Source organism: Mirounga angustirostris, unplaced genomic scaffold (assembly GCF_029215605.1).
Source record: "Mirounga angustirostris isolate CCGP_5_RB_7025 unplaced genomic scaffold, mMirAng1.0.hap1 SCAF_5, whole genome shotgun sequence".
In the NCBI taxonomy this organism is placed as follows: Eukaryota; Metazoa; Chordata; class Mammalia; order Carnivora; family Phocidae; genus Mirounga; species Mirounga angustirostris.
This window is the reverse complement of record NW_026991713.1, coordinates 111831004-111853147: the sequence shown is the minus strand read 5'-3', so window position 1 is coordinate 111853147 and position 22144 is coordinate 111831004. Positions and strand designations below refer to the sequence as shown.

At 42.2% G+C, this 22144-nt stretch overlaps 1 protein-coding gene across 2 annotated transcripts in view; it reads right to left on the bottom strand.

Moving 5' to 3' along the window:
- Positions 1-22144, bottom strand: part of SVIL (supervillin) — a 228871-nt gene that overhangs the window by 153187 nt on the left and 53540 nt on the right. The window contains exons 2-3 of one of the 2 annotated variants that reach the window (XM_064591887.1): positions 13718-13818; positions 10859-10895 (exon numbers count right to left, since the gene is read on the bottom strand). The gene's annotated coding sequence lies outside the window, so the exon portion shown is untranslated. The remainder of the gene's footprint in view (positions 1-10858; positions 10896-13717; positions 13819-22144) is intronic. The other variant, XM_054507300.2, reaches the window with a different exon arrangement.

Genomic DNA, 22144 nt, shown 5'->3' with positions numbered 1-22144 from the left:
CTTTCCCATCAAGACATTTGCTCCTGGTTCCCTGGCGGGTAGGCTCACACCAGCCCCTCCTCATCCCCTCAGCCTCCCTCTCTGCGGCCACTTCCCTGCAGGTGCTCTCAATGCCTCTTGGCAGAACTGCTGTTTCGAGAGCCTCCAAACTCTTTCTCCCCACCGCCCCGACCAGCCCCTCCCCAAGCCCAACCTCTCCCCTGCTTACAGAACCTTTTAACCAGCCCCAGCCTGGCCACTTCTTACCCAGCCAAAACCTCCTCACTGGCCTCAGCAGCCCTTCTCCTGGGCAGCCGGTGACTTCTCATTGATGGAAGCTGGTGCAACAACTTCTTAAATTAAATGTTTTTGAGGAATAAATGTAAAACTATCCTTGCACAAGCGTCACTTCCACTGTCTTGCATTTAGGGATTCATCAGTAGGAGGAAAAAGCAATCGAGGCACACGTAAATACTCTGGAAACTGCACTTAACCCAGAGATGGTCTCATACAGATGTGATGTACTTTAATGAATATACTGCTCATAGTTGTGTGACGATTATAGGGGACTTGAATGTCTTGCTTCATTACAAGCATCATGTCTAGATACACCAGGAGATGTGTGACACATGTGGATATGTCCCAGCATACATGTGCTAGAGGAAAACCGAAGGTCAAGACTGGCTGGCCTGTTGGGTAAATTCCCAAGACCTTAGCTTCTGCGGCCTGGCCCCTTCCTACCTCATGAGCCATATGTCCCACCAACTTGCCCCTGAGTAGTGACCGTGAGAAGCCACATTGACCATCGTTGCTATGTCCAGGCTGTTCCCTCTGCTCAGAATGCCTTTCCTTCCTTCTCCGTTAGAAGACCCCCAAGACATCCTTCAAGACTCAGTTGACTTAAACAGAGAAAGACATGTATCATATGACCTCACTGATATGAGGAATTCTTAATCTCAGGAAAAAAACTGAGGGTTGCTGGAGTGGGGGGTGGGGTGGGAGGGATGGGGTGACTGGGTGATAGACACTGGGGAGGGTATGTGCTCTGGTAAGCGCTGTGAATTGTGCAAGACTGTTGAATCACAGATCTGTACCTCTGAAACAAATAACGCAATATATGTTAAGAAAAAAAAGAAGAAGAAGAAGATAGCAGGAGGGGAAGAATGAAGGGGGGGAAATCGGAGGGGTAGACGAACCATGAGAGACGATGGACTCTGAGAAACAAACAGAGGGTTCTAGAGGGGAGGGGGGTGGGAGGATGGGTTAGCCTGGTGGTGGGTATTGAGGAGGGCACATTCTGCATGGAGCACTGGGTGTTATGCACAAACAATGAATCATGGAACACTTCATCTAAACCTAATGATGTAATGTATGGGGATTAACATAAGAATAAAAAATAAATAAATAGAAAAATAAAAATAGAAAAAAAAAAAAGACTCAGTTGACTTCATTTCTCCTGTGAACCCCTTCCTGAGATGGTCTAGGAGTTCCAACCTCTAGACTGCTAGCATCCAGAAGGCAGGGACTCCGTCTCATCTCTATATAGCTAGAACTCCATAAATGGAATAAATGTTTGTGATATGAAGACTGAAAACCACAATCAAAATAGCTTGTACTTATATATATACTTTTTGCTCATTTCAATGCAGGGACAATGTTCTCCTTCTTTATTCAGGTTTGACTCATCAATGCCTGATGCCCCTCCAAAGCTGGAGAATGACAAGAGGAACAAGTTGGCTCCTCAGTTTATGGGCAGCAAAGAAAAGAGCAAGAGCCAGCACAAGCACCTTGCTTGCCACTCTTCCTTCCATGAAGCACCTATTTCTGAAGTAAGGATGATGTCAGCGCATTGGCAGAACCGTCTGTGTGGGGAGAGCAAGGTAGCAAACTCTCCGTCTAACTGCGTCTGCCTTCTGAAAGGGTCAGCTTTATAAATGGCAATGAACTTGAACAATCATGAGAAGTACTTTTTCAAGCTGCTCATTTCCAGGACATGAAAAGATGAGGCAACCAGTTTCAGATTCCGCCCTAATTTCTGCTCTAACAGAACCAGACTTGGAACTTTTTTTTTTTTTTTTTTTTGCCCATTTTTGCAGTAAGCTTAGAATTTTGACATCAATGAGTGAAGACAGGGCTGTGCCTTAGTTTCCTGACAGATACACCGCTAGGAGTCTCAGATTGTGGCCCTCTGCACCACAAATAATTTTGTTTTGGTGTAGATTTTTAAAAAGGGGGAACTATTCTTGGCTAACATTTGTCTTTCAACTACCCTATCTCCCTCTCCCAGATGATCTAAATCAATCAATGACTGAGTATCCGTCACTCTGTCTCACTCTCTCAAAGCTTATGGAGAGCTTCACTGGCTTTGGATGACAATATTTCAAGCTCCAAGGTCGTGTGTAGGTCACTGGCTTGAACAGCTGATGAGCAAGCCAGCTCTTCTGTCCCAGGCTGCTGCTTTAAGAGCAAAGGGCGTGCAGCAATGCTCAGCACGCTCAGAGCTGCTGGCCTCATCGTCAGAATGAAATGGCCGTTTGCCGGGGGGCAGCCTAGACCGCATCTTAGGAGTCCTGGCTCCAGGGACACAGCCTCTCACATGGCGGGACCAACATCACATTCCTGGACACCAGGCTCAGAGTCCTGAGAGTATTCAGAGATATACAAATTGTGACATGCTCCTTTTCGCCAACATACATCTAAAACTATGGGATCTCTGTCAATGGTACCCCGTGGCAGAACCACAGGGGTTGCTTCTCAAGTGGAAATATGAGCCTACAGTTGTACAGCTGATACAGTGAGGACCTCCCATAGCAGAGCTAGAGAAGACCCGAGAGGCTTTCTCCTTTTTGTGTTGTTGTGAGCATCACAAAGCCTAGACCATAAATGGTTTCCTCTGCTGATCCCAAACACCAAGAGAGAATGGACAAGTCTTACTCCTGAATGAAAAATACAAAGTACCTATGGTTCTCCTTAAGGAGCACTGTGACAATTCAAACATCCACACCGTGTTATAAAGGAGAACACCCAGGTCCCAGAGACGCACTGGGGATGGGGAGCACGTGTGCACCTTTCTCTGCAGCCATGATCTCCAGCCTCCACAAACCACGAAACCCCATGCACCCTCGGTTGGAAGCACAAGTGCATCTGCACCTCCAGCTCAATAAGGTTCCCATTGTAAAAGTACATTCTCATTTTCCTCCAGAAACAGTTATAAGGGATGTGTGCACACTTGGCCAACCCACAAACGTCTGATAAACCTGTAATAAAGTGGAACCACAGTACCAATAATTCCATAAAACTGAACCACTGCATGCTGTAGCTTAAAATGTATCTGTGGCTCCACCTGGGGATCCTAAAACACAACTCCCTGGCAATACAAATGGTGACTTCCTACCCTAAGGTTTAGGCACAGACTCTTATTTTGGGGGCAGGATCTACAAAATTGAGGGGGGCACCAGCTGAAAACTGGAGAGAGAGAAGGGGGTAGGGAGTAGGAGTCAAGTGTGGGGGCAGCACGGTGAGGGGTAGGGGGCTGAGTTCAGGGCGAGGAGTAATTTCTAGAGTAAGCAGAAGATACTAAAAACTGAAAAGTTCAAGGGAATATGATGGAAAGATACAGGAATCAAATAATGAAGTTTAGCTGCATGAAACATTTACTTCATTTTCTTAGATTTCTCATTTCCCCGCATCAGGTGAACGCTTGCTTTCAGTCCAGAGACCAAAAATTGCTGGTTTAGACTAAGACTCCTAGGGTCCCGTCCAGTTTCAGAAAAACAGATTCTGTAATTCTGAGGCAAACTGCCATCTCAGAGTCGCCAAAGAAGAATGGAGAGGATTAAGAGAGAAAAGAAAAGAGGGACTAAAGAAAGGAAGAGAGAACGTAGGTCAACACGAGGCAATGTGAAGTCAGAGTCACGCCACAGTAGGACTGGAAATGAAGATAAGGGTACTTGATCACAAGGCAGCTCCCCTCCAGCAGAGGCTCGGTCTGTAGCAGACGGCCCCCTGGCAGCCCCTGCAGTCATGGGCTGCCCTCCTTAGACCAGAGTGGACCCCATGTTAGCATGCATGAAGAACTCCCATCAGGGGCTCCACTAAAGATGGCTGTAAACTTTTTTTTTTTTAAGATTTTATTTATTTATTTGACAGAGAGAGAGAGATCACAAGTAGGCAGACAGGCAGGCAGAGGGAGAGGGAGAAGCAGGCTCCCTGCTGAGCACAGAGCCCGATGTGGGGCTCAATCCCAGGACCCTGGGATCATGACCTGAGCCGAAGGCAGATGCTTAACCATCTGAGCCACCCAGGCGTCCCAAGATGGCTGCAACCTTATTAGCAGGACAGAGGCCACAGGCTCCCTAGAGGGAAGAGAGAGAACATACATGCAAGCACATCTCCAAATGATTGTGCTTGTTTAGGAGTTGTACCAGGCCCTCCTAATGCCTGGCTACGGGTGCTCTCCAGCCCACATTCCTACCCTCAAGGCCATGGCCTTGAAGACGTGAGCTCCATCAAGTCAGAGATTTTTGTCTGTTTTGTAGACTTGTTAATCCCTGGTGCCCACAGTTGTGCCCAGGATATAGTAGGTGCTCAATAAATATTTGTTGAAGGGACAGAATAATACACATTTGACAGGGAGTGTGCCAAAACAGAGTTTTTCCCAAAGGTTATTTTACCCCTCATTGCTCCCATCGCCGCCCCCTCGACCCTCCCCAGTCTGTGATCATGATCCCTGCTGGCTCTGGGTAGACTATTCCACAAACCTAAATGAGTTTACCTCCTTCCCAAATGTTTCTCTGGGCAAGATTTGCCTCATGAAGCAGTGCCTGATTTTAGTACAGGACTCCTTGCAAAACTCTCCATGCATTCTGCTCTTTGGGGCATGGTGTCATGTATGCAAATCCACTGCACCTGGGCCAAGTGCACGCCAAAGCCCCATTTGCAGGCCTTTATAGTGAACTAACTGACGTGGTAATAAGTCCTGAAGCCAGGACTACCTTCCAGAGTCAGGCTCACAACAGGCCCTCCCTAAATGTTTTCTGATGGTGGCCAAGTAGGCAAGTTCAGTCCTTTCTCCCCAGAAACACGATACTGCTTTCTATACCAACAAGAATTAATTCAAATCCCTAGTGAACAGTCCAGGATATGAAAATTACAGTAATCTATTCTTGTAGAGGAAGAAGTATGAATCATCATTACACGGTCTGACAAAGAGCAAAATGATTAATCCCAGGCTGCACAGAGGTTAGGGTCCATGGCCATGGCTCCTCGTGGGCTACAAGCCAAACAGCGGGACCCACCAGGCCAACATCAGAGAGACAACATTGTGGTTTTCATCCCAGAGGTGAGAAGCAAGGAATGACAATGCTATGTTCCCAGGACCACACTTTAAAGCTTTTTATTCTGAGAGGGCAGAGAGGGGCTCTAGGGCCCCAAATCCTTGTGTGTTCTATCTTCCGACTCTGGTGTAAACTGCTCAGGCTCTGGGGTTTCCTTGTAAGTAGGAACTGTAAGGCTTGCAGAATCACAGCACCTCAAAAATGATTACAAACCCCCATCGCCCCCAGGGGACCATGGCAGGCTACACATAGGACAAGCAGGGCGATCGATAACAACTCCTGACCACCAACAGAAGAAACTACAGTTTTGAAGGATGACCTTGGCCTTTTCCTGAAACTTCCAAAAAGTGCTGAAGCTCCCCATCTACCAGCAAACCACAGCTCCAGTGCACTGGGGAAGCTGGTCAGGGCGCCTGCAGCCCTGAGCCATCACTGGTGTTGTTGCTTTTTTCTTTTGCACAGCTGTGTTCAATTTTCTGTCCTTGGGGTTTTAAAGGAACATTTATTCTAGGGCCAGGATTCTCAAGTTTTATGGTTATACAACTCTCTCCCAGGGCCAAAGAATGTCTGAAAAGCCTAAACCCAGAAAAGAGAATTAGTAAAAGGATCCAAATGAAAGTGAAATAAAAAGTTAGGACTCTTTCCAATTTGTATTCAACCTCTTACTTAATCATATCGTACCTTCTGTTTGTCCTTCAAGATGTTTGCTACCTATTTTCCATGCAAATACAGGTGTGCGTGTGTGTGTGTGTGTGTGTGTGTGTGTGTAGAAAGGTGTATTTACATTCTTCCATGGTTTCTGTTTCCCATTCTATGGCGAATTTTATTTTAAATAAGGCCTACATCTTACATTGGGTTTAAGAAAAGATCACAAAAAAGATTCCTTTAGGATTTTTATGTGCTTGTTTGTTTTTCCTATTTAGAGAGCTGTATACCTCCTAGTTTTGGGTAGTCATACGGCAGTTTTTTAAGAACTTCTATTTCTACTTAAAAAGTCAGACCAGTGGCATTTTTCATTGCAATACTCTAAGCTAAGTACATTATCAACATCCAAACATCATAGCTCCCCAACACAGCCCCAAAAGAGAGCATAAGGCCCTCACCAGCCCATGAAATGCTAACCAGCTTTATGCAGCCACATAAGGTCATTTCAGAAAATCCAGAAGTCCCTTACCTGTCTTCTTCTGTTCTTCTCTCTTCCTGTCACCTCCATTCCCACATCTCAAAGAAATCTGCCCAAAGTCTCTGTCTACATCAATTCACGAACATCACTTTTACGTTTGCCTCTTGGCATCTCCCAAAGGCTAGTCGCCTGTTTCATATACTCATCTGATCTGATGAAGCAAAATTCAGGCTTTGGGGCCTGAGGTTTGTGACATAACACACACCACCCACATTAGAGGCCTGGCTGCATCCCAAGACAAACAAGACGTTTTGGAGAAACAAAGTAATGTGCACAGATCTACCCTGAGCAGAAGGAAACTGAATCAGTGCTCCTCCATAAAATGATCTGAAATGTGGTCAATAGCACCTGCTTAATACAGTCCAATTCTCCGAAAACAATTAAAAACACTGTAAACTGACCTTGTCTGCCCCCCGTCATGGTGATTACCTAAAGCCGGCTTCTCTTAAGAAGCAGTCATGAGTAGAACAGACCAAACCCTCTCTTTGCAGTCACTTTCTCTTGCTCTCTTTAAAATCAAGATTATCAAAAGGCCTATTAGGGGCACCTGGGTGGTGCAGTCAGGCGTCCAGCTCTCAGTTTCAGCTCAGGTCCTGATCTCAGGGTAGTGAGATTAAGCCCCGAATCAGGCTCTGTGCTGAGCACGGAGTCTGCCTAAGACTCTCTCTCCCTTTCCCTCTGCCCCTCCCTGCTGCACGCATGCGCATTGTCTCTCTCTAAAATAAATATATCTTAAAGAAAAAAAAAAAAGCTTCTGTTAGCACGGCCCTATAGGCAAAACTATAGGTTGAAGTTCAAATGATTCCTCCCAGATAACCACTGTAATTCTCCCGTGATTGGAAGTTGCCGCAAGTTAGTAAAATCTCTACACCTGGGTAGGGAGCAGGGAAAAGACAGGCTTGTGAAGTCAGCGTTTCTCTTAAGCTGGTGATTTCCTCATGGATGACAATCGGCTTCAACCAAGTAGGACACACCACTGTATTGTTTTTTTATAATCATAAGTGAAAAACCCTATGCTCTAGAACAAATTAAGATGTTTCTTTCAGAATAAGAACGTTTGAATGAAAGTAATACTGAAATGTTCTTCCTTCAAAATCTCCCAATGCATGTCCCCTACATATACAATGAAACACAACCAAACAGTAATGACCACATAAAAGTTTCTTTAAAAAAAAAACACATAGGGGCGCCTGGGTGGCTCAGTTGGTTAAGCGACTGCCTTCGGCTCAGGTCATGATCCTGGAGTCCCTGGATCGAGTCCTGCATCGGGCTCCCTGCTCCGCAGGGAGTCTGCTTCTCCCTCTGACCCTCCCCCCTCTCGTGTGCTCTCTCTCTCACTCTCTCAAATAAATGAATAAATAAAATCTTTAAAAAAAAAACACACACACACATAGGGGTGTCTGAGAGGCTCAGTCAGTTGAGCGACCAACTCTTGGTTTCCTCTTAGGTCATGATCTCAGGGTCATAAGATCAAACCCTGCATCAGGCTCCACACTCAGTACGGAGTCTGCTTGGGTTTCTCTCCCTGTCCCTCTCCCTCATGCTCGCTCTCTCTCTCAAATAAATAAATAAAATATTTTAAAAATAAAAATAAATAAATAACCACACACAAAGGTAATCCTTACCAGGAGCCTTCAATCAGGTCTTGAAAAGTTTTCTAATTTCTAATGTTTTCTAATATCATGACAAGCCAGTTAGAACACAATGGATTTCAAACATACAGTTTCTGTTAGGTCATTTATATTCCACATAAGAAAAGGCAGAAATTTGAACTAAGAACACTCAGATATAACTTTAAAACCCTGACTTAATAAAGTATGAATGCATGCATGCACAAACACACATATGCACACACATCTTGTAAAAGAAAAAACAGCACCACTTGGACTCATCCAAAATGAACAGCCTATAGTCATGTGCTTAAAACATGATGTTTGTTCAAAACATTAAATGGGCTTTATAGCAGTAGCAGCCAGTTTTCTGGAGAGAAGGTAAAGACTGGGTTGTTGCTTGAAGGAGCGTGTATCTTAAAAAGTGCTTTTCCACAATCTTAACTAGTAAAAAAGCATGGAGGAAGAACATGCTAATGCAGATGGTAAGATGCATAGTCAATGCACTTTTGAGGTTTACGAAACACAACTTCCTCAGGCATTTGTATGGGGGCCTTTTGAGAAAGTTACCACGTTTCTCTCCGCCTCGCATATAGTCTTGGTAATCCTAGTACTGAGTTCCACCCATGTCTGAAGACACACAAAGCAGCAGTGTATATATAGCCAGGACCTTTCGCTGCATCTAAAAGCATGGGCTGCCTTTTCTCTCTATTCTGACATCAGATGATGATTTTTAAACAATTCAATCTAAACTTCAAAAAAGCACATTAATAAAATCCTCCTCTCAGCTTTCTCCCAATCAAAATAAAAGAAAATCAAAACCATCAGAGAACAAAGCAAAGAATGACACTCTTCTCTGGACCCCAGCCTAGTGCTACTCTCCTGCCCCACCCCAACATACAAGTTAGCAGCTTCCTAGATGCAGAATTGACACCCGAAGTCGCTGGCTCCAAGGGAAGAGATGGCCTTCAAACCCCACCAGCACTCCGGGGATTCAGCAGAGCAGGAAAGGATCCCAGAGCGATTTTCACCAGAGTGTGGTTCCAGCAAAACCTCTAAAATCAGTTGCCCTACCTCTCCCGACTCTAGCATCTCACATTCCCTCTTCAACCTACTGTTCCGGAGTCTCCACTACTGAGCTACTCTTGCCAAGGTCATCAACAGCATCCATTTGGCAATTCCAATGGATAATTCCATCCTCTTCTTCCTGATTTTTCAGTAGCATCAGCTCTGTGAACACCACCCTCCTTTCACCTGAGCTTCATGACCTCATACCCCTCTATTTTCCTACCTCCCTGGCTGACCCCTTCTTGGGTTTCTTTGTGGCTCTCTTCCATCTCATTCTGAGCCTCATTTGTGCGTATACACGCACATACACACACACACACACACACACACTTTTCCTCCTTTCTTATGGATTTGCCTATCATCTAAATGTTACCTACATTCAGGATTGCTCCTCTGAGTTCCAGACTCGCATTCAACTGTCTACCTAAGATCTCTAGGTGTATATTTACCAGGTACCTCAAACTTAGTATGTCCATAACAGAGCTCTTGATTCTCAAAGCTGGCCCGCCCAATTCAAACAAGAACAAAAAAACAAAACAAAATCTTCTCCCCCAGTTTTTACTCCCCTCAGACGTTGCCAGAGCCAAAATCTGGGAGTCATTCTTAATTCCTCCCTTGTTCTCACTCCCCGTATCTCAGCTACCACCAAGTGCTGATGGTTACACCTCTAAGACATATCCCTTTTTATATATACAACAGTTTTATTGATATATAATTCATATACAATACAATCCACTAATTTAAAGTGTATAATTTAGTGGCTTTAGAATATTTATACACCGGTATGACCACTATCAAATCAATTTTAGATATTTTCATCACCCCCAAAAGAAACTATGTATCCATTAGCAATCACTCTCAATTTTCCCCTAGATACTCCAGTGCTAGGCAACAACCATTACTCTTTTTGTCTCTCCAGATTCGTCTGTTCTAGAAATCCCATAAAAATGGAATTATGCATCATGGTCTTTGTGTCTGGCTTTTTTCACTTAGCATATTTCTAAGATTCATCCATATTGTCATCCATCAGTACTTCATTCTCTTTTACAGCTGAATAATATCTTATCACATGGATATACACTATTTTATTTGTTCATCAGTTGACAGACATTGGGTTTTTTCCATTCTTCAACAATTATGAATGATACTGCCATGAATATTTGTGTTTTTATATAGACATATGTTTTCATTTATCTTGGTATATACCTAGGAGTGAGTATGCTGAATCATAAGGCTACTCTCTTTAACTGTATGAAGAATTGCCAGACTGTTTTCCAAAGCAGCTGCTTTGGATAGATTTTGCATTCTCACCAGTAGTGTATGAGAGTTCCAATTTCTCCACATCTTCACCAACACTTATTACTGTCTTTCATAGTGGCTATGAAGTAATATCACACTGTGGTTTTGATTTGCATTTCACTAATGGCTAGTGATGTTGAGAATCTTCCCATGTGATTACTAGCCATTTGCCTATCTTCTTTGGAGAAATGTCTATTCAGATCTTTGCCTATTTTTGAATTCAGTTATCTTTTTATTACTGAGGTGTAAGAGTTCTTTATATATGCTACATATAAGTCCCATATCAGATTATATGATTTGCAAACATTTCTTCCCATCCTGTGGGTTGTCTTTTCATTCTCTTGATAGCATCTTTTGATTAATTCTGTTGATGTCCAACTTACCTATTTTTCTGTTTCACTTGTGCTTTTGGTGTTGTATCTCAAAAAAAAAAAAAAAACCATTGCTTATCCCAAGGTCATGAAGATTAATACCCATGTTGTCTTCTAAGAGTGTTATAGTTTTCGGTCTTACATTTAGGCCTTTGATCCACTTTGAATTAATTTTTGTATCTCGTGTGAGGTAGTGGCCCAACTTTATTCCTTTTCATGTTGATATCCAGTTGTCCCAGATCACTTGTTGAAAAGGATATTTCCCAAAGAATTGTCTTGGCACAACTGACAAATATCAATTACCATAAATTTATGGGTTTATTTCTGATCTATAAATTCTATTACAAAAATCTATATGTCTATCCTTATGCCAGTACCACACTGGCCTGATTATTGTGGCTTTATATAAAGTTTTGAAATCAGGAAGGAGAAGTCTTCCAATTCTGCTCTTTTTCAAGATGTTTTGGCTATTCCGGATCCCTTAAATGTCTATGTGAATTTTAGGGCCAGTCTGTCAATTTCTACAAAGAATCCATCTGAGATCTTTTTTTTTTTTTTTAAGATTTTATTTATTCATTTGAGACACAGAGATACAAAAAGAGAGAGAGCATGAGGAGGGGTAGAGGGAGAAGCAGGCTCCCTGCTGAGCCAGGAGCCCAATGTGGGGCTTGATCCCAGGACCCTGGGATCATGACCTGAGCCGAAGGCAGATGCTTAACCATCTGGGCCAACCAGGCGCCCCTCTGTCTGAGATCTTGATAGAGATTGCACTGAATCTACAGATCAATTTAGGGAGTACAGTCATTTTAACAATAGTAAGTCTTCCGATTCATGGACATGAGATGTTTTATCACTTATTTAAATTTTCTTTAATTTTTTCAACAATGTTTTGTAGTTTTAATAGTGTAAATTTTATACTTCTCTAATTACATTTATTCCTAAGTATTTTTTTCATGCTATTAGAGGAGGAAATATTTTCTCAAGTTCATTTCAGATTGTTCACTATAAGTGTATAGCAATAGAACTTATTTTTGTATATTGATCTTATACCCTACAATATTTCTGAACTTGTTTATTAGTTCTGATAGTGTCATGGATCCCTTAGGATTTTCCATATCCATGATCATGTCATTTGCAAACAGGGATAGTTTTACTTCTTCCTCTCCAATCTAGGAGCCTTTTATTCCATATCCTTTCTTAACTGCCCTGGCTAGAACTGTCAGTACAATACTGAATAGAAATGATGAGAGTGGACATCTATGTCTTGTTCCTGGTCTTAGGGGGAAAGCTTTCAGTCCTTCACATTAAGTGTGACGTTAGCTGTGGGTTTCTCACAGATGACCTTTTCAGGTTGAAGAACTTCCCTTCAATTCCTCCTTTGTTGTTGTTGTTTGGTTTGTTGTTGTTTTAATCTTAAAGGGGTGTTGGAATTGTCAAATGCTTTCTCTCTGTAAGACATAACCTTTTCACACTTAAGTTTCTTTCTGTACGCACTCTCTATACTACCTCCATAGCTCAGTCTTTCTCATCTTTACAGGTCTCTACTTCAGGAAGTCCTGGACCATCCAGTTCAAAAGTCTCTATCCATCACTATCTCTTCTCCCGTCTATCATATAAACTTCAGAGCACTCAGCCATTATTATTGTAAGTACAAATTCTGATAACCCCTGTATAAGGTTTAGTATTTGCCAGCATGTATTTATCATCTTAATCCTCACAACAACCTTACTAGGTAGATGTTATTATCACCATTTTATACATGTGGAAGCTGAAAGAGAGTTTAAGTATCTTGTTCAAGGTTATACAGTTTATAAATGGCAGAGTCAGGTTGAAAACCCAGGTCCGGGGGTGCCTGGGTGGCTCAGTCATTAAGCGTCTGCCTTTGGCTCAGGTCATGATCCCAGGGTCCTGGGATCCAGTCCCGCATCGGGCTCCCTGCTCTGCGGGAAGCCTGCTTCTCCCTCTCCACTCCCCCAGCTTGTGTTCCCTCTCTCTCCATGTGTCTCTCTGTCAAATAAATAAATCTTAAAAAAAAAAAAAAAAAGAAAGAAAACCCAGGTCCCCTAGCTCCCAAGACCCTTCTCTTAAACATTTGTTATCATATCTATCAGTAATTGCTCTTACTTATTTCTAACTTTATTTGCCAATCTCATTTATTGACATATTTTTAGTATCTAACACCATGCACGGCCGGTGTTCATTAACTACTTAATGAACAAATGGAACACTGGTCTCAAGATGCCCCACAAAAGAGGACTCTGGTAAGTACTGCTGACTATACACACCCATGAGATTCACAAGGCTCATTTGTTTTTGAGATCCTTCAGTAAGAAAGGTCGCTTAATTTTAATTCAATGTTTTCTAAACTCATTTGAGCACAGACCCATCTTCCCACCTCTGTCCCCACTGCATTAATAGTATAGGGAACTGTGTTCCAGGGAACACAATTTGAGAAATACTGCCCCGGAGAGGCAGTCCAGAAAGCACAGTTCCCAGAAGGGTGCTTCTGTTCCCCTTTCTGTGCCCAGCTCTGCTCTCATCTAAAAAGTCTCTCCCATAGCCTCAGCTCAGTACAAAAAGAAAAACCCAATATTAAGTTTTCCTCTTCTTTCCTGGAGCTCCTAAAGGGCCCATCGGACACTAAGGAGATATAAAGATTTTCCCAACTATCAAAAGGGCTCATCTCCCCTGTATGTTTGTGGTCCTGTAACTTATCACAGAGGGAGCTTTAATTTTCTCAGAGCTCTGGTTTCTTGAATGTGATTCAAACAAATTCACCCTTCATGATGTACTTTAATCTGCATTCTCAGGATGCAGGCAAAGCCAATGATGTGTTAACCACAAAATTGTATTTCTTTCCTAAATACTTACTGTAATGCTGATATTTAAATCATAGCTTCAGATATAGAATGACTTCAAAATCTTCATATCTCAGCTCTGTAAGTCTTCAAAGTCATCTATTCGAACTCTCTCTGAAAAGGGGGAAAGAAAAATTTCAACTTTGAAATCTAAGAAAGAAAATAGCAAACAATATAAGACAACCACATGTATAAGCAAAGCAGGATACACTGCTGTGATTAATTTTCTGCTTCTAAAGAGCTTTTACTCTTTCAATTAGTCATCTACATGAGCTATAACAAATTACAGGCAGTGGTTAGAGTACCTTTTTAAACCTCTTATAAAAAATACTCAATAAAAATTTGTTTTCCTTCATCTTAAAGCCAATGAATAAAGTCATTTCTATGCAATGGTTCTCCAAAGCTCTAATTTTTCCATAGTGACTGAAATTTTATACATTTGGTCTAACAGCAAGAATTATGTTGAGTAAATACGAGTACTTTCTAAAATACAAATTTACAACAGATCCAAATAAGGGGATTTGGGGGAAAAAAAGCCTTGTAACGAAGGGAGACTTGAGAAAACTGAGAAGGATGGGTTGGAATTCATCAAAGAGTAGGATATGTATAGCCAGAAGAAACTGACAAAGGCCCAATTCCTTAGAAAAAGAGATACGGAATAAAGAAGTTGGAGACTAGTGGAACCCGTCTAGGGCAACCAGAGTGAGTGACTGGGCTAGAACTTGGTCTATGCCATTAATTCCAGGCAGAGAAAAGCTTCCACATTTATTTTCCTCACAGGCTGGGGAATGAGGGAAAACCCCACTCACATATTGTAAGTACGACAGAGGAGGACTACAGCATATGTACATTTCCCTGTGTGATTTTCCTACCTGCAGGTAATCTGTATACAAGATAACTCGCTTGATAATAGTTCATTTCTTACACTCAAAATGGCTGCCTGCCTGTGTGGCATCCCAGTGACTCAGCCTGGGAGAGGGATACCAAATACAAGCAGGGCTTTAGCCCTGAGAGCCCAGACTAAAGAGGGAAGCCCCTAGATTTATTAGTTGGTTAGTGGTTAGTTGGTTAGTGGTAAAACAGCGTTGGCTTGGGAAAACCTATTGTTTCAGGCTACTGAGGCACTTCCTCCTATCTCCTCCCAATGTCTGTTCAGCACTTCTTTGTTCTACCTTTTGAAAACATCATCTTAGCAAAGAGTTCACTCAAGCACAGAAGGCCCTGGAAGGGACAGGAGCCCAAGACACACCAGCATTGTAAAGGACCAGAGCTGGCATCAGTCCTCAGTTTTTAGGAACATATGGGAGGCATGGTGTCTGATCCTATTTACTTAACTCGTGTAGAGAGAATGGGGTTCCTCTCCAGAAGTCCGTGCTGGGGCAACTGACAAGGCAATCACCCTGTGGTGATGACGGAGCACAGGGGAGTCAACCCACGTGAAGTTCCCCCAAAGCAAAAGAACATTATTGTCACCCCTGCCCAGTAAAATTCAGACAGCTATGAATGCATTACTTAAAGCCACAAAGATGGTTGTGGTAAACACAGACAAACTATTGGGTTTAAGTAGACTGTTTTTTTGTGCAAAAAAAAAAATCTTTTTTCCTCCTCCCCCACAAATCTGTTTATTACTAAAAAGTTTTGGAGCCTTGTGAATGGAGCTAGACCAATTTAAGCCTGGCTTTCCCCCGGGGCCCCTCCTTAGTATACTAAACTGAGGAGGAATTTGCCTGCTTTAGAAAAGGAGACCCACTTTCTATACTGGCCACAGAGGAATGAAAAACGAAATTATTTAAAAGGAAAAGGGCCAAGAGAACCAAAAGAAGCCAAGAGGTAAGGGCAGGAGAAGAAATCCTCATCTCTCCCTCTTAGAGAGCTCTATTCTGCCCAGACTCCCACGTCTGTTTTGTCCTTGGCCCATGTCCCTCAAGTGCCCTGTAGAGGAGGGTTCTCAAGCTTGAGTGTGCAAAAGGGTTTCCTTGGAACTCTACAACTGCAGTTCGAGAAGAAAGAGAATCTACTGTGGACATCATGAGCCCAAGGACCAAGAAGGAGTTTGAAAGGCCTGTTCCTGCATCACTAGTTCTAGGAATCTGGTTTGCCCAAAGACAAAGGGATAGTCACCAGGTAATAAAACTTCATAATATAGCAACGGACAGGAAAACAAAACAATAAATCAGCTTTAATGCACTCAAGATAACTCGGGGAAAGAAAAGGGCAAAACCACAATCAGGAAAGGGTCCAAATTAAGTGACAGGCTGAAGTTTAGTAAACTAGTCAAACCTGCATAAGAGCAGCAAAAATTCCAGAGGAAAACAGGGCAATGGGGAAAGGAGAATCAATGTGCAGCAGGAAGAGGCACCCAAGTGAAAGTCTTAGCTCATCTTGCCAGGGCTCGCTCCATCCTTCTGAAGTATTTCTTCCTGGTCAAAAACAAACTTTCACCTGGCTTTCAGATGATTATCAACCCCTGTGCAAAACCTCTCACATGAGTTTGTGACTAACTGTAGACCAACTGTATCTGGAGGGAAGATACACCAGAGAAAAACATACTTTATCTTACATTTCAAAAGACAGGTTTGACAGAACATGCTGATGGAGGTGTCCACAGTGAAGGGACATTTCTGGTGAGTTTTATTCATGTACTACTTTACTACAGTGTCAGGTGCCTCAAGGTCCAGAGCATTTAGCAGGGTCTTACTCCCCTCCACCAGGCATCCAATAACGGGATTCCTATTACAGATCCTAGGGATGAGGCTTCCATGAGACCCACTTTTGCTCTGGTTACTTTCTCCCATCTTTCTTTTCCTGGATGCCTAGAGCAAGGAAAGGAGGTTCTTTAAGATATTATCAGGAGCGGGGTGCCTGGGTGGCTCAGTCAGTTAAGCAATTGACTCTTGGTTTTGGCTCAAGTCATCATCTCCTGGTCATGGGATGGAGCCTTGCATCTGGCTCTGCACTCAGCATGGAGTCTGCTTCAGATCCTCTCTCCCGCTCCCTCCTGATCACTCTCTCTTTCTCTCTCTCTCCCTCTCTCAAATAAACAAATAAAATATTTAAAAAAAAAGATATTTTCAGGAGCCATGGGCATTTCCTCCTTATCCCATACAAATCTCAAGATATCTTTCAGGATTCAGCTTAGATGCCTCCATTTCCATGAGACCCTTCTCCAACTGTCTTACTTCTTCCTCAGCGAGCTTTCTGTCTCTTCAAATCATGCCAATTATCTAATTATAGATGACCACTATACTTAATTCTCAACCATCTAGGATTTGATTAGCCAGAACAGCAATAATATAATAATAATAATAAAAATAGTAAACACTGTTATTATTTGAACATTTATAAATAATAAACAAAATTCCTTCAAATCAACAAAACGGTGTACCTATTAGAAGGCACCCACTGACTGGAACTACAGAATAACCTGTAGACATCACCACGGGTCTGTAGCTGTGTGGGGACAGTCCCATTCCATCACCCCTCAGATATGTGCTTACTATATTGGTGCCTGAGGTGTCATTCTGCTAGCATTAATTCCAGGACCACACAAGTTGATGGAAAAACCGTCAGTAAGTGACTAGACTGGTCATGTGCAGGAGCCAAGGTTAGAGGCAATTGAGCAATGACAACAGGAGAAAGGTGACACAGGAGAGAGGGCAGCAGGGACACTGTGGGGGGAGGGGGACTCCCTTCAAAGATCACTGGGCCCACTGAGATGACTTTAGAAAGAAGAAAGGACAGTTATTGAGGACACACTAGGACCATCTAGGTTTCATTTTAATATGGGGGAAGGCATACAAAAATCTTGGCTAAAGAACAAATAACACCATTTTAATAATACTAACCATTGGCCCATTTTATTTGTCAAGTAATTTATAGGAGAGTTTGTCATCCTGAACTATTACGCTTGTATTATTTTTGCACATTAGGATAATATCCATAGAATGGTGAATATTTTCCTAAATACTGGATTCTTCATGAACTACATGTTGGTAGCCTTCACTGAGTAATGGTATACTAAATGCATCCCAAAGTATAATTCAACTGTAAATATCCTTTTGTACTCCTCTTGATTGAGAGATATGACTTTCATATGTTCATGCTTTTTTTTTCTCTAAAATGAGACTGTGGGTTTTTATCTTGTATGTTTTTAGTATTTCATAGGCATGAAGTCAGTGCTCAAACAATAGATTCTGAAAGACTGACAGGGGTACCAGTGGGCACAGGGCAGCTCATTCCCCCTGCGAGGGCTCTGGCAGTCAGCATGCCACCAGCTGCAGGAAGATGCTCACCATCAAAATAGCAACTGACGCGGGGACACATGAAGGAGAGGGAGCTAAAATAAGCACCTCAATCCTCCCCGGTGAGATCCAGAAACTCCACCACCCTGCTGTTCTTGGGGCTATCTTCCTAGGGGGGCACGTTTCCCACTTGATGGGCTTTCTGCTGCTAGTTCGGTAGGTTTCCTATTAGGGCATACATCCCATTACAGCAACAGGTCTTAAAAGGGAGCATGAGATCCTCTTAGTTTTTGAACATGCTCCTACAAAACCTTGGGAGGTATTACGTTTCAAAATCCAAAGGATGTGGGTATTATCTAAAATCACGAGTGTAAAAATTAAGTTAAGGGGCAGAATTCTCAATTTTACCTTCTATCATATATTTTTTTCAAAATCTTTGGTGCCTTCTAGGACTTGCCTTGTAGCAACCACAAAATGCATAAACAAGTAGCAAACAAACATTGAAGAAAAAGTCAGCTTGCTATTTGATAGACACATGTACTTGTGAATTTGACCTTATATTGTTTATAGCACCCAAATATAGTACTGTGGGCCAAATATTTGCATCCCCCAAAGTTAATATGTTGAAGTTATAGTCCCTAAGGTGATAGTATTTGCTGTTGGGGCCTTTGGGAGGTGACTAGGTCATGAAGGTGGAGCCTTTATAATGGGATGAGTGTTTTTATAAGAACAAACAGTGAGAGCTTGATTCTTCTCTCTGCTCTCCATGTGAGGACACAGCAAGAAGGTGGCTGTCTGCAAACCAGGAAGAGGGCCCGCACAACTCACCACACCGGCCACCACCTTGATCTTGGACTTGCTAGCCTCCAGACTGTGAGAAATAAGTGTCTATCATTTAAGCTACCCAGTCTACAGTATTCTTGTTGCAACAGCCCAAACTAAGATATATAGTAAGAGCCAGATTTATATTTAGTAATTAAATACATATGTGTGTATGTGTCTATACACATGTATATACATATACACACACATATACATAAGTATAATTATGTATATAATGACAAAACACATAATGTGCTAAATTACAAAACAGAAAAACAGGATGCAACATTTCAACATTTCAAAGTGTGCCTCAAAAAGCACCATGACTGGGGCGCCTGGGTGGCTCAGTCGTTAAGCATCTGCCTTCGACTCAGGTCATGATCTCAGGGTCCTGGGATCGAGCCCCGCATCGGGCTCCCTGCTCGGCAGGAAGCCTGCTTCTCCCCCTCCCATTCCCCCTGCTTATGTTCCCTCTCTCACTGTGTCTCTCTCTGTCAAATAAATAAATACAAACCTTAAAAAAAAAAAAAAGCACCATAACTTTCTCCGAGGTCTCCAAGTCCTTGAACTTGAACAGTCTGAAAACCATCACCTGGGTATATTTCCACAGGCAGTTCCAGGAAGCACTCTAGAGGTATAGCTGCCACAACAAAAAGAGAATTAAGACCCTTTACAGAACCAAGTGCTCACTGTTTCTTCTGTCAGAGGTAAATGGGGGCTTCCCAGTGGATTGCAGTGGGCTCAAAGCAACCACAATATCACGATCCTCCTTTGGACTCCTAGACACTCATGGTCAATCCATGTGATCAGAACTTGGTGAAGACAAATACTTTCTATCGCTCTCCACTGACCTCATATGTGCATGTTTTCACAAAAATAAGATGATTATGCTAGATCTTGCTCTTTTTTTCCTAAGTGAACAATGAACACCAAATAAAAAGCCTATTGATATTCAAGCTGCATCTGATAAGAAAACTATGCACTAAGGGCTGGAGTTCACTCTCTGTATACTCTGCCAATAATCCCTCGTGATGGGGAGGGAAGTGATGGGTCCTGACTGACTCTGGGTCATAGTCTCATCCTAAAGTAATGTCTTCTGGGTGCATATCACAGTGGTGGGTCTCAAGAGCTTCAAGTATGAGAAGCCCCTTTCTAATGTCAAATTTTTCTTGTATCCACCCTCTGCCATCAGTTGCATGGTTAGTAAGATAATGTCGAAAAGCTACTATGAACCTAGTGATGTGTCTCACAGATTTATATTTTATAAGTCATAGTCACTTAGGAGCACTTAAAGTAATAGTGCTTCTGTTGATGGGAATGCAAATGGATGCAGCCACATGGAAAACAGTATGGAGGGTCCTCAAAAAATTAAATGTAGAACTACCATATGATCCAGTAATTCCACTACTGGGTATTTATCCAAAGAATACAAAAACACTAATTTGAAAAGATACATGCTCCCCTATGTTTATTGCAGCAATACAGACAATAGCCAAGATATAGAAGCAGCCCAAGTGTCCACTGATAGATGAATGGATAAAGACAATGTGGTACATACACACACACACACACACACACATTACTCAGCCATAAAAAAGAATGAAAATTTACCATTTGCAACAACATGGATGGCTCGATCTCACAACCCTGAGATCATGACCTGAGCAGAAACCAAGAGTCAATTGCTTAACGACTGCACCACCCAGGCACCTCTAAAACAAACCATTTTTGAATGGAAATAGCAACCAAAAGAATTAGGAAGAGAGCACTAAAGATCTTGTGCTGGAACTGCTAACTAACCAAACTACGGTGGGCTCAACCCTTCCGATGGAGGAAGCAGGGATGTCCTCTCTGATGGAGGAGGACCGCGTACCTGGGAAATCACAACTTCTTCCTGAGCCTCCAAAAGTAAAATAAGCAAGCTAGACCAGAGAACTGATACTGCTTAAAAATGTGACCTGAGTCAACATATGCAAGTATAAATCACACACATGAGGATAATCAGCAACTGAATATTACTCTGTATAATGTCTTAAAACTCTGATCCTCACTGTTAACAGAATTTTAATCATTCTTTGAACAGCATCTCGTATCTGACAACTGTGAAAGTGTGATAAGTGTGTCAAAAACACCCGTTTTCAGAGTATTGGGGGAAAGTTTAGTTAACAATAACAGCAGCTAATACTCATAAAGCACTCAGTATTTACTAGGCACTGTTCTGAGCACTATCTATATATTAACCACTTCATCACCACCTCTAGCTTCTGTTAGTATCCCCATTCTACAGATCAAGAAACTAAGGTGTAGAAAGGTTGTCCAAGGTCACACAGGTGGCTAGTAGCATTTTTGGCTCCAGAGTCCTCACTTTTATTCACTATGCTATGCAGTATCCCTCATTAAAAAATAATTTAAAAGCTTTAAGAAAGATAAAAACCTTTCACAAGATTCTACCCACTTCATAGTCAGTATCTCCACTGTGTTAAATCTAATACAGGTTAGTAGAAATTATTATAAATATTACCATAAATATAATATAAATTATTATAAAAATTTTAATAATATAGATTAGTTTCTGACTTCTCTACCTAGGGCAAAATGGATCTTCACCACTGTGAATGTTCAAACACCCGTCTGTATCCCACACCTGGTGGGTGACACCTTACTGCCAGAAAAGAAACAAAAGGACTCTCTCCCCAGGTCTTGGGGTAAGGCTCAACCTGTCCTACAGGCATTTGTCATGTAGATGCCCCGCGACCCTGCTACCATTGCACTGAGGTCCCACGAAGGGCGCTCATTACCCTTGAGATCAGTTTAATTTTGCTTATGACAATCAGATCAGACAGATGTGAACTTAGCATCTACTGAATACAAGGCCCCATGTTAGGTGCAGAGAAGAAAGAAAAGAAACTCAGGCAACAGTGAAGAACTGAAAGACTGCTAAATAAAAGTAATTTAAAAGTCCAAGTAGAAGAGACTGGAACACAAAATTGAAAGGATATAAAGGAAAGGGATAAATCCTGAGGTCCCTCTTCAAGGAAGAAAGCCACTCAGACATTGGCACTTGAGCATGAAAAAGCAGCTCACGAAACCCTCCCACCTTAGTGGTGGGAATAGAAAATGGTACAGCCACTCTGCAGATCAGTTTGGTTGTTTTTCTTATAAAGTTTAAACATACACTTACCATCTGACCCAGCAATCCTGGTCCTAGGTATTGATGCAAGAGAAAATGAAAACTTACGATCCCATAAAAACCCATACATGAATGTTATGGGAGTTTTATTCATAATTACCCGAAACTGGACACAAGTGTCCTTTAATTGGTAAATGGATACACAAACTCTCTTTACACAATGGAATACTACTCAGCAATGAACGAG